This window comes from Equus caballus, chromosome 19 (genome assembly GCF_041296265.1).
Source record: "Equus caballus isolate H_3958 breed thoroughbred chromosome 19, TB-T2T, whole genome shotgun sequence".
NCBI classification, from domain to species: domain Eukaryota; kingdom Metazoa; phylum Chordata; class Mammalia; order Perissodactyla; family Equidae; genus Equus; species Equus caballus.
The window spans coordinates 41,794,615-41,804,730 of NC_091702.1; the positions used below are offsets into that span (position 1 = coordinate 41,794,615).

Consider the following 10,116-nt stretch of genomic DNA (forward strand, 5'->3'; position numbering starts at 1 on the left):
AAGTGGTGGTGACAGTAACATCACCTCCCTCACAGGGTTGTACAACAATGAAACTAGATACTGCACGACATTTAGCGGAGTGCCTAGGACACAGTAAACACTCAAAGGTTCCCCATTATCATCTTCTCGTGTGGAACTCAACGTTGCTTCCTCCACCGGAAGATCTGACTTCCCCTCTGAAGCTCCACTTGTTGGTGAGCTTGCTCACAGCCTGCTGTCCCCTGGCTGTCGGCTCCTCCTGCCTGTGTTCCTCTCCTTGCTGTACAGACCACTATGGACTGTCCTGCTAACTCAGAGTCTAATGTCACCTTGTGGCGTCTGCCTGGACACCAAGCAGTCTCCATTCTGCAAATTTCCTCTTCTTCCTGGGCTTTCCTTTCAGCCCGTTGAAAACGTTTGTGAGTTATCTTATTTATTTAACAAACCTTTAGTACATGTGCAATGCAGTTTTGCATTTATAGCCTAATTATTATTCTAGACTATCACTTCGCTGGTTTGGTATAAACTGTATATGTAAATAATCAATGTACTTTGGATTACTAGTTTTTAATATGCTCGACATTTGTTAGCCCTTGGAAATCTTGAAGAATAAACTACCATGCTTACATAACATGATAATGATATGGAAATGGGCACCCTGCAAATATAAGGAGAAGCTGGATGAAAAGACCCCACCGCTCTGCCTTAGTCCAGGGGGCTCTCAGCCTGGGTCCTGTCCTTCGTAGGCACCAGAATAATCCTGATTGCTCCAGCATGCCTCCAGACAGGAAGATTTTGAGGAGACTAGAAAGGCCCCTGGATGGATGAGATGCCCAGACTTGCCCCTCTCCTGCTCTTGCTCATCCTCTCCGAACAAAATGACCTGAGCTGGGCTTGGACGAGTCTAGTTGCCGAGCCCCAGCCCCACCCCTGAAAAGAGGAGGCTCTAAGCAAGCGTTCCTGCAGTATTTGCTGAAGAAGAGGAAGCAGCACCTTCCTCTCTTAACCTTATTATTAGCAACTGCAGTTAATCTGAGCTTAGGTGTGTGAGAACGGCCTTTCTGCTCTGTGCCAGGAAAGGAGAAGCTACACCGGAGCTGGCAGGTTTGTGGTGCCTCTCTCTGAACGCATGTATGCACTGTTGGTTCGGGTTTCTTCAGCCTCTGTCTTTCTCTCTCTTAAAGATGGTTTGGCTTGTATTCTCATGACATCATCACAACCGCCATCCCCGCTGATTCTAGTGCGGCCCAGAGAGCTGCACAGGGAAGCAGCTGGGGAATGTATCATGCCAGGCATGGAAGAGGGCCAGGGCTGTCCTTTGGCTCTCATCACAGGGCAAGGGATGGGCACCCAGGTCTCCTGACTCCAGTCCAGCCGCCTCTCCCTCTGACTCCTGCCTTCAAACAGCTCTGACTGGGTCCTTCCCTGTCTACAGGATCTCCTGGGTCCCTGATGCCTGGGACCCAATCCCTCACTTTGGCCTTTGATGGCCATGGCACCCACCCACCTTACTCATAGTTAATTCATCCGTCAGTCAAAGGACATTTCCTAGTCTCCCTGAAGGAGATGGGGCACATGGAGGACTGGAGGCTGGGCGTGATCAGGTCAGATCAGTGTAGAGAGTGGTTTGGGAGTTAAAGGTTGCAGAGAGGGCTGTGGGCCTGGTCTGGAGGCAAGGAGACTTGTTAGGAGGGTGTTGTCAATCCAGGGGAGAAAAAGTGACGGCCTAAAACAAAGTGATAGCAAAGTGGTCAGCGTGGTTAGGGTTGCGCCACGGGTCAAAGTAATCAAATCCCGTGGTTTCAGCCCCAGCGCTAGAATCAGATACTTCCTCCAACTCTCCTCACCCCTTCACCCCCCATACTGGTTCTGGGGCTCTGCTCATGGCTGGACATACCCCCTTTGTCTGAGGCCTCACACCCTTTAGTTGTCAACTCCTACTCCCACCAGCCTCTCCCAGGCCTATTTCTGTGGTCCCCATTATTTTAGCAGCAACATTCTTAGGGCCCCTTGTGGCAGTTTGTTGTTAATAAAAAAGGTCTAAATTGTAGGTGCACCCCCCTACTGTGCCCATCTTCCTGTCAGATTGTTTGTTAAACCTGCCTCAGATGTCCAGACGCAAGTGACCCATTTTACAGAATTCTTGAATGAATAACATTGGTTGTCCTTACTTGCCTCTCTCAACCCTCTCAATTTTCATTGCTTTCTCGGAGTTTGAGAGTGTTAACTCCCTATCTTTCCATACAAGCCTCCACATCACCGGGAAATGCCAACTACTAAATCAATAAAAGAGAAGTGCATTAATTCACGGGACGTTGTATGGCGCAACAGGGGCTGGTACTGAATGTTCCAACTGAAATTGATAAGGAAAAAATATTGGGGGATAGACAATGAATAAACTTCTGTTTTTTCATTTTTTGAGATGGGAAAGGGAATTGAAGGCGAAAACATTTCAAAACAAGGAGGGCTTCAAAGAAGTGTGATGCCAGAGGGGACATTGCTTCTCACAGAGAAATGATTTGAAGATGCAGTTTGTGGCTCCCAAATGTGGGGCACGTGCCCAGAGGCTGCCCCTTGGCTTCACTCAGGCTGACAAGGAGTCGAATGCACAAGGTGAGTCCTGGATGGCTTTGCACCCCCAAGGACCATCTGGCCTCAGAGTGGGTGACAAAGGAGGGGAGGAAGAAAGAGCCCTTCAGTGGAGGAGTCCTGAAACACTGCTCCCCCAGGCAGGAGGAGGGAAGGGGAGCACCCCCCTTTCATGAGGTGTGCCCATTTCCTAAGGTCTGTTCTAACAATAAAATCAGAGACTCTCAGGATTAAGAATGAACAGTGCAGGGTACTTGGTCCAATCACTATCCAATGATGTTTGAGTCTCTCCACCACATCCTTGACAAGAGGCTCTGCAGTCTGTTGAGTGTCTCTAGGTACAGGTCACGCACTGCCTCCCAAAGCAGCACACGACATCCTTGGTGACCTTGGGAACAATAAATTATTTAATAACGGATTGTATTCTCCTTCCTTGTAACTCCTCCACCCATCCTAGCTCATTCCTACAGAGTTTCAGAGCATGTCGAAGCTCGCTCTTCCCCAGGATGCCCTTCTGGTCCTAGAGGACCACTTTCACCTCCATCCCCATCCATCCTCAACCTTCCTCAGATGACCCAGTTCTCTGCTCCTCACCCTTTGGAAGCAACCTAGTGTTTCGTTGTTCCCCCTACAGGGTGATGCTGAGCGCCTCAGCTGACCACCTCCCCACTCGATGTGGTAGGCTACGTTCTCTACTGGGGGCACCACTGCTCTCCTGGGCAGCCTGGGCGCTCAGGTGGCTCCTCCACAGCTGGCTTAGCCTGCATCTGGTCTCCAAGACCATGAGACTTCCTTGGACATGCTGACTTTCACTCCTGGCTCTCTGGCAGGACTTTGCAGGCCCCCGGAGGGGTGTCAGTCATCTTCCAGCCAAAGGGTGGTGAGGAGGGGGTGATCTTCAGCTCAATCTGTCCAAGGCAGCGTTCAATATTGAATGGGGAACAAGAATTGGTGGAGGCCCACCAGTCCTGAGCTGGGGAACCAGAGAGAGAAAGAGCTATGAGGTGTCGTGAAACCTTGCTTAACTGGGAGGGACTCACCTTGGCAAGCCCCCATCACCTCCTCTGAGAAGTCATCCCTGATCACCCCCTCCCAGGGAGGCATTAGTCCCCGCCTCTAGCGGCTCCTGTGTGTGATGCACTGCCGCCACCATAGCTGGCCCACTGGAAGGGGGATGTCGGACCAGACCCGCAGCCCTCTGCAGACAGTTGTAGGGCTTTTTCATTTCTCTGGCCCCAGGGCCTGTCACCACGCCTGGGCCGCAGCCATGCTCAGTCTCTGCCGTTCCATGAAAGAGCAAGTAGAAGGAGTGCTGTGACTCACCAGGGCTCCAGGGGCCCCAGATAGCGGAGCAGTCTTCCTCCCCACATGGCCTCAAGTCACCTCCAGTTCAGAGGAGTCTCTGGGGGGACCGTTCGCCCTGCGATGGCCCTGGGCAACTCACATGGAAGGACCAGCTCGGTGGAATCGCCCCTCACTTCTCTTCACCGTCAGCCTGAACGTGTCGTGTCAGCTCTTGTGTAGGCAGACAGGTGGTGTGGGGGGAATCAGGCGGGGAGGGTGTGGAAGGTCCAGTGGTTCGTTCTGGGGGTGTTTCCCTGTGTTTGACCTTGTCTTTTCTATGACAGGGGGCTACAGAGGGAAGCCTTTATAAAATACAGGTATCCAGAAAAGCTAGATGCCAAAGGAACCACACTGAGGTTAAACCACTCTCCTGTCTACACTGAGTAGCACTTTAACCTCACCTGTCTGTCTCTGCAGGTGACAGAGCTGGGAAAGCTTCGAGCACTTGAAGATTCGCTGCTGCTGGCACCTGCCCCTCAGCACCTCACCGGCCTCGTGAGGGGCCCGTGGCCTGAATGACACTAGAGAAGTTCACTGATTAAACCACGTCTTTGTGGGCATGTGAGTGTGTGTGAATGTAAGAGTGTGTGTGTCCAAACCCCACCACACAGCCCAGTAGCGCTGGGTCCCCTCCCTGGGCGCTGGGCACCCTGCTTGGGGCTTCACCTCTCGGCTGTCTCTAGACCCACCTTACAGAGGAGGAAACCAAGGCTCAGGCTGCTCAGTCTTGCGGCCAAGGTCACGCGGTCATTGAGTGCAGACCAGGATTTCAACTCAGGCTTGTCTGACTCCGGAGCCTGTGCTGTTCACCTCCACTCTATACTTGGGCTCAGAGCACCTGCCGTTTGCAGCATGACTGCAATAGTTGGAAGCTTTATGTTTTTTTTTAAAAAGTGTGAAAACTAATTTTATTCATTTAATCTCTAGTAGAAGTATCCTAATTGAGAAACATGTTGTTTTTCAAAGAGACGAAAAATCCTAACTTAGGATCATATACTTCAGTCTACCCATAAACTCTTTTAACATTTCACCCTAAAGAAGCACAGAATACAGGGGAGCCTCAGGAAGCTAAAGAAAAGCCTAGAAAGTGATTGAGGCGATACCGCAACAGAGGGGCTGGGGGAGGCAGGTTCCCAGGAGTTTGTTCCAAACCCCGGCCAGGGTCTCTCAGGCTGTTTTGTAACTCTCACACCTGAGTCCCTCCACCCTCCAGGCTTTGTTCTGGGTGGGTTAACATGTTACCTCACTGAACCCTCACAAGAACCCATTTCTGAGGAGAAACGGGGCCAGAGAGATTAACTGATCTGCCTAAGGTAAAACATGGAGGAGCTGGGATTTGAGTCCAGCTCTGTGCTCAGGATCCTAAGAACTTTCTTCTAGACACAACTCCCTTCCAGGGCTCACAGTCCCTCCATAACTGGACTGAGGCCGTGATGCCCCCTGGGAGAGTACAAACCCAGAGGGGCAGCTTTAGAAAAGGATCCTCGTGCCCTTGGAGAGAAGTGACCGTGAGTGATGCAGGACTAGCCTCCAAGTCAGTGCTGAGCTTCATCAGCAGGAGCGAGCAAGGCCAAGTGGTACAGGGCTCAAGAGAACGACCAGGAAAGGAAGAGGCAAGAAAGGAGGGGTCCCTGGGTCAGGCAGATGTGGGTTTGAATCCCAGCACCTCCACTGACTACTGGTAACAACCTCAGTGAGATTATTTGACACCAAGCCTTGGTTTCCTCATCTATAAAATGGGGACAACAACTGAATGTACCCCATAGGGTTGTGTGAGGTTGAAATGTGATGAAAAGAGTAAAATCCTTAGGAATGTAGTTTCTATACAGTATATTAGTTTTTATGAACTTTTAGGAAGACAAAGAGAGGAAAGAAAAGGGAGAGAACACAGAAGTGTCAGGATCGGTAGGAAAAGGGAAGACCCTCCGTGCCTGCCCCCCAGTAGCCTCTGGGATTCCCTCTCCCTGTGCTCCGCAAGCAAAGGAAAGGGGCATCCATGCATTTGCTGATTCTTAGTCCTTATGCAGTGAACAGTGTGTCAGCTGCTTGGTTAGATCTCGGTGAGGGTGGACAGAGGGCACCCAGTGCTAAGATAAGATCTCTGCCCTCCAGGAGCACAACCCCTCGTCTGGTGTGGACCATAAGCTGTGCACACACACCACTGCCACCGAGGAAGGCCATCGGGCCTGACCCTGGGAGGGGCAAGCGGTGGGATCTGGGAAGTCAGCTCCCTGTCCACACTGCCCTTGATGAGAGGGAGCCATGTGGGTCAGCCAAGGTTTCTGAGAATGAGCTGGGCCCTGGCTGAGCCCCTCGGGTCCCAGCCCCTGGCCTTGCCTTGACCCATACGCCATGGTTTCCCTGTTTGAAACAAAGAGCTCTGCTGGAACGCGGCTACTCACAGTTAAATGCTTTACAAGGAAAACAAAACCATACATCATCCCCCCTTCCCACGTGATGTTTGCTGTGGTGCTGAGGGTGTGGGGTGCAGGCTTCCAGCTCTGTGGCAGGCTATGTCCTTGAAGGGACAGTGGCGTGATTATGTGGAAGCTGCCTTTATAAATGGCTCACGGTCGTGGCCTGGGAGAGCACAGCGCCTGCCCAAATGTCTGGGCTGGAGAATCCATCAGGGCTGCCATGACGCCTGTGGCTGAGAATGCGCCGTCACGGCCCAGGGGCCCTCCACGCTGCCCACCGGAGGCCGAGATGGAAATCAGTCTACCCCCGGACACAGGGTTGGAAAGCTGTTATACACCGGCTTGCCACTTGTGGGGCTCAAGGGTTTCATAGGTCTTAAGTCACAGTAATTTTCCAAGCCTCCCAACTCTCCTTTGAAGGGATGCTCCAGATGATGTTGTCACCTTGGGGGCAGATGGCCCCTTCTCCTATTTGACCCCTGGCTCATGGTAGGATCCAGAACTTCCTCAGTCTCCAGCTGGCAAAGTAGGAAAGAATCCACCCCAGACCTGGCCCAGTGGTCCCCACAGTAGGAACGGAAGGGAGTCTCCCGGCTTTCAGACAGAGTCCCTAAGCTCAGTGCCCAACGTCTGCTTCCGAAGGCCCAGGAATCTCAGGATGGAGGGACTGCCTAGGTGACATGGCTTATTCTCTCTCATGCCATCCAGTGCCCTCCGTAATGACATCTACCATTTATTGCACACTTAGTAAATGCCAGGCACTGTGCTGGCTGATTTTCCAGTGGAGTATTTCACGTAAGCCTTTGTAACAACAGGATCAGCGAGCAGTTATTAATCCTGTTTTCAGTCAAGGGAAACTGGGCCTCAGAGAGGTTCAGGCATTTGCCTTGCTCAAGGTCACACTGCCACTCAAGAACGTGGACAAGGATTAGACTCACTAGCCGTCTGATTCCAAATTTCATGTTCTTTCTGTCCTTTTGTGCTGTGTCCCTCTGTACTCCTCCCAAATACTGATCTGGAGCACCTTCATTGATGGGGAACTCACTACACTGAGGACCCCCGTCCTGTCTCTGTGCTCCTCACAGTGAGCTGAAGTCTTTCTAAACATTCCACCATCTGATCCTAGTTCTAACCTTTGGGGCCTCAAAAAACAAATCTGTGCCCTCTGCCCTCATGGCAGCCTCCAAAGCTTTGACGGAGGCTCTCAGTCCCCACAGGCCTTCTCTTCTCGAGGCTGAGCTGCCTCCGCTGCTTCTCTCACTCCCCAGAGGACAGAAATCCACACCCCCACCACCCTCCTCGTTGCCTCTGGACGTCACTGTCCTGTGCCCTTCAGAAAGGATCCTGGTACATGGCACATGGCAGGAGACTTGCTGACCTCTCAGGCAACTTGCTTCGTGTTTCAAAGTGCTATGTTTATTTGTATTATGAAGGTTTTTTTTAAAACTATAAATGTAGTCCATGGGCATAGTTGAAAATATTCAAATAGCACAGCAGAATCCAAAGTGAAAAGTAAAAATCTCCCCCCATCCTCTTCTAAACCCAGTGCCACTCCCCAGAGGAAACCTGTGTTGAAAGTTCCTCTTTTTATTTCTTACGGCAACGTCTATTACACTTTTGAAAAACACAATTATATCTTGATTTGTGGCTTATCTTTAGAGAGCGTCCGCTGGCGGCTCTCCATGCAGGATTAGGAATTCAGTGCTCACACCGCCTCTCACCTCTCGCTTTTACCTCCGGTTTGTTCAGTTATGTTACTCATTTTAGCTCTTCTACTGGTTACTCTCGATAATCTACCTAAAAATCTGCCTTGATTCATACACTTCATACAGCATTCATTAACTCCTCACTATGAAAGCTGAAAAAATCAGTGAAACTCTCTTTTTTTCTACCTCTCTCTCACTCTCAATTTTATTATACTGTTTTTAACAATTTCAAGGTTTATAACATTTGCACTCTGTTCTGTGGCTACAAGTAAATGTTCCACATTTTGCCCATGATGTCTAAAAGTTGAAAACCAATAACAGCTGTGTGACTGGATGAACACTATTCACTGGAGAAACAAATAATAAGACTGGCTCCACAGAGAAGAAGGAAACGTGATTACCTGTTATGACAGCTTTGAAATTCTAAGGAGACTTTTTCTTTTTTTGAGGAAGATTAGCCCTGAGCTAACTGCTGCCAATCCTCCTCCTTTTTCGCTGAGGAAGACTGGCCCTGAGCTAACATCCATGCCCATCTTCCTCTACTTTATATGTGGGACGCCTACCACAGCATGGCGTGCCAAGTGATGCCATGTCCGCACCCAGGATCCGAACCTGTGAACCCCGGGCTGCTGAAGCGGAACGTGCGAACTTAACTGCTGCGCCACTGGGCTGGCCCCTAAGGAGACTTTTCTACGCAGTGAAGATTCTAGTGGAGTCTCATAATTTCCTTCAGCTTTCTTCACTTCTTCTGGGTCACTTCCAGCTGCATTTTTTCTTGTCTCTCATGTCATTCTCTTTTTAAATTCCTTTTTAGTTTTGCTAGAGTATTTCATCAAAATCTGCTTTCATTTAGGGTGTGTGATCGGTAACTGGTGGTAGGCTGAAAAATGGCACCCCCAAAGATATCCATATCCTAAACTCTGGAACCTGTGAATGTTACCTTATATGGCAAAATAGGGTCTTTGCAGATATAATTAAGTTAAGGATTTAGATTATCCTGGATTATCTAAATGGGTCCTAAATGCAATCATACGTGGCCTCATAAGACAGAGGCAGATGGAGATAAGTCACAGAGACAGAGCAGATGGAGATGAAATGGAATGGAGAGAGATTTGAAGATGCCGGCCTTAAAGACTATAGCGATGCAGCCAAAAACTGAAGAATGCCAGCTGCCATCAGAAACTGGAACAGGCAAGGAATGGTCTTCCCCTGGAGCCTCCAGAGAGAACGTGGCCCTGCCAACACCTTGACTTCACCCCCGGGACACTGATTTCAGACTTCTGTCCTCCAGGATGGTGAGAGAATAAATTTGTGTTGTTTTAAGCCACCAAGTTTGTGAAGTTTGTGGTGATTTATTACAGTAGCCAAAGGAAATTAACGCAATAGTATCATAAATTCTTCCACATCTGAAAATGACTGTTTTGGGTGCTACCCTCTTGTTGACAGTTTGGCTAGGTATAAAATTTTATATTCTATACTAAAAACCATTTTTCCTCAGAACTTTGATGACGTTACGCCATGGGCTTCTAGCATCTAGTAGAGCTGATGAGAAGAAATCTCGTGTCAGTTGAATCTTGTTACTTTTCCAGGCACCTATTTTTCCCTGTTCTGTAAGTTTTTGTTTTTTGTCTTTACCCTTAGATTTCTGTCATTCCATCAGAATAGGTCTGAATATTGGTCTTTAGTTCATAAATCCTTCTTGATACTCTGCGGACTGCTTCAATATGAAGACTCCAAATTTCTTCAGTTTAAGAAATATTGTCTCCATTTTTTAAATATCCATTTTCTGTTAAAACTCCGATTGGGCAGATTTTGAACCTTCTGATTTATCTTCCATGTCTCCTGACTTTTCTCTGGTATTTTATTTCTTTGTACTTCTACTCTCTGTTCTGGAGATTTCCTTTCCAAATTACCAGTTTGGTTCTCAGTCTTGTCCATTAAATTATTAGGCTCATCCCATTGAATTTTAAATTTCATCAGTCACACGTTGAAAATCTAGAAGATCTCTGTTCTTGTTCTCATGACTTTTCACATTTGAGAAACAAGTCTGCTTTTGTTTTATGCATGCAATATCCTCTTGA

General features: G+C 49.0%; 1 long non-coding RNA gene across 2 annotated transcripts; it reads left to right on the plus strand.

The window, feature by feature from the left end:
* Positions 1-908: 908 nt before the first annotated feature.
* Positions 909-9,366, plus strand: LOC138918986 (uncharacterized). Of its 2 annotated transcripts, XR_011428816.1 has the most exons (4): positions 909-1,083; positions 2,402-2,592; positions 4,330-4,473; positions 8,269-9,366. It is a non-coding gene; the product is annotated as an uncharacterized lncRNA (long non-coding RNA). The 2 variants fall into 2 exon arrangements; XR_011428815.1 differs by lacking the exon at positions 8,269-9,366 and having other exon boundaries at positions 4,330-8,133.
* The last annotated feature ends 750 nt before the right edge of the window (positions 9,367-10,116 follow it).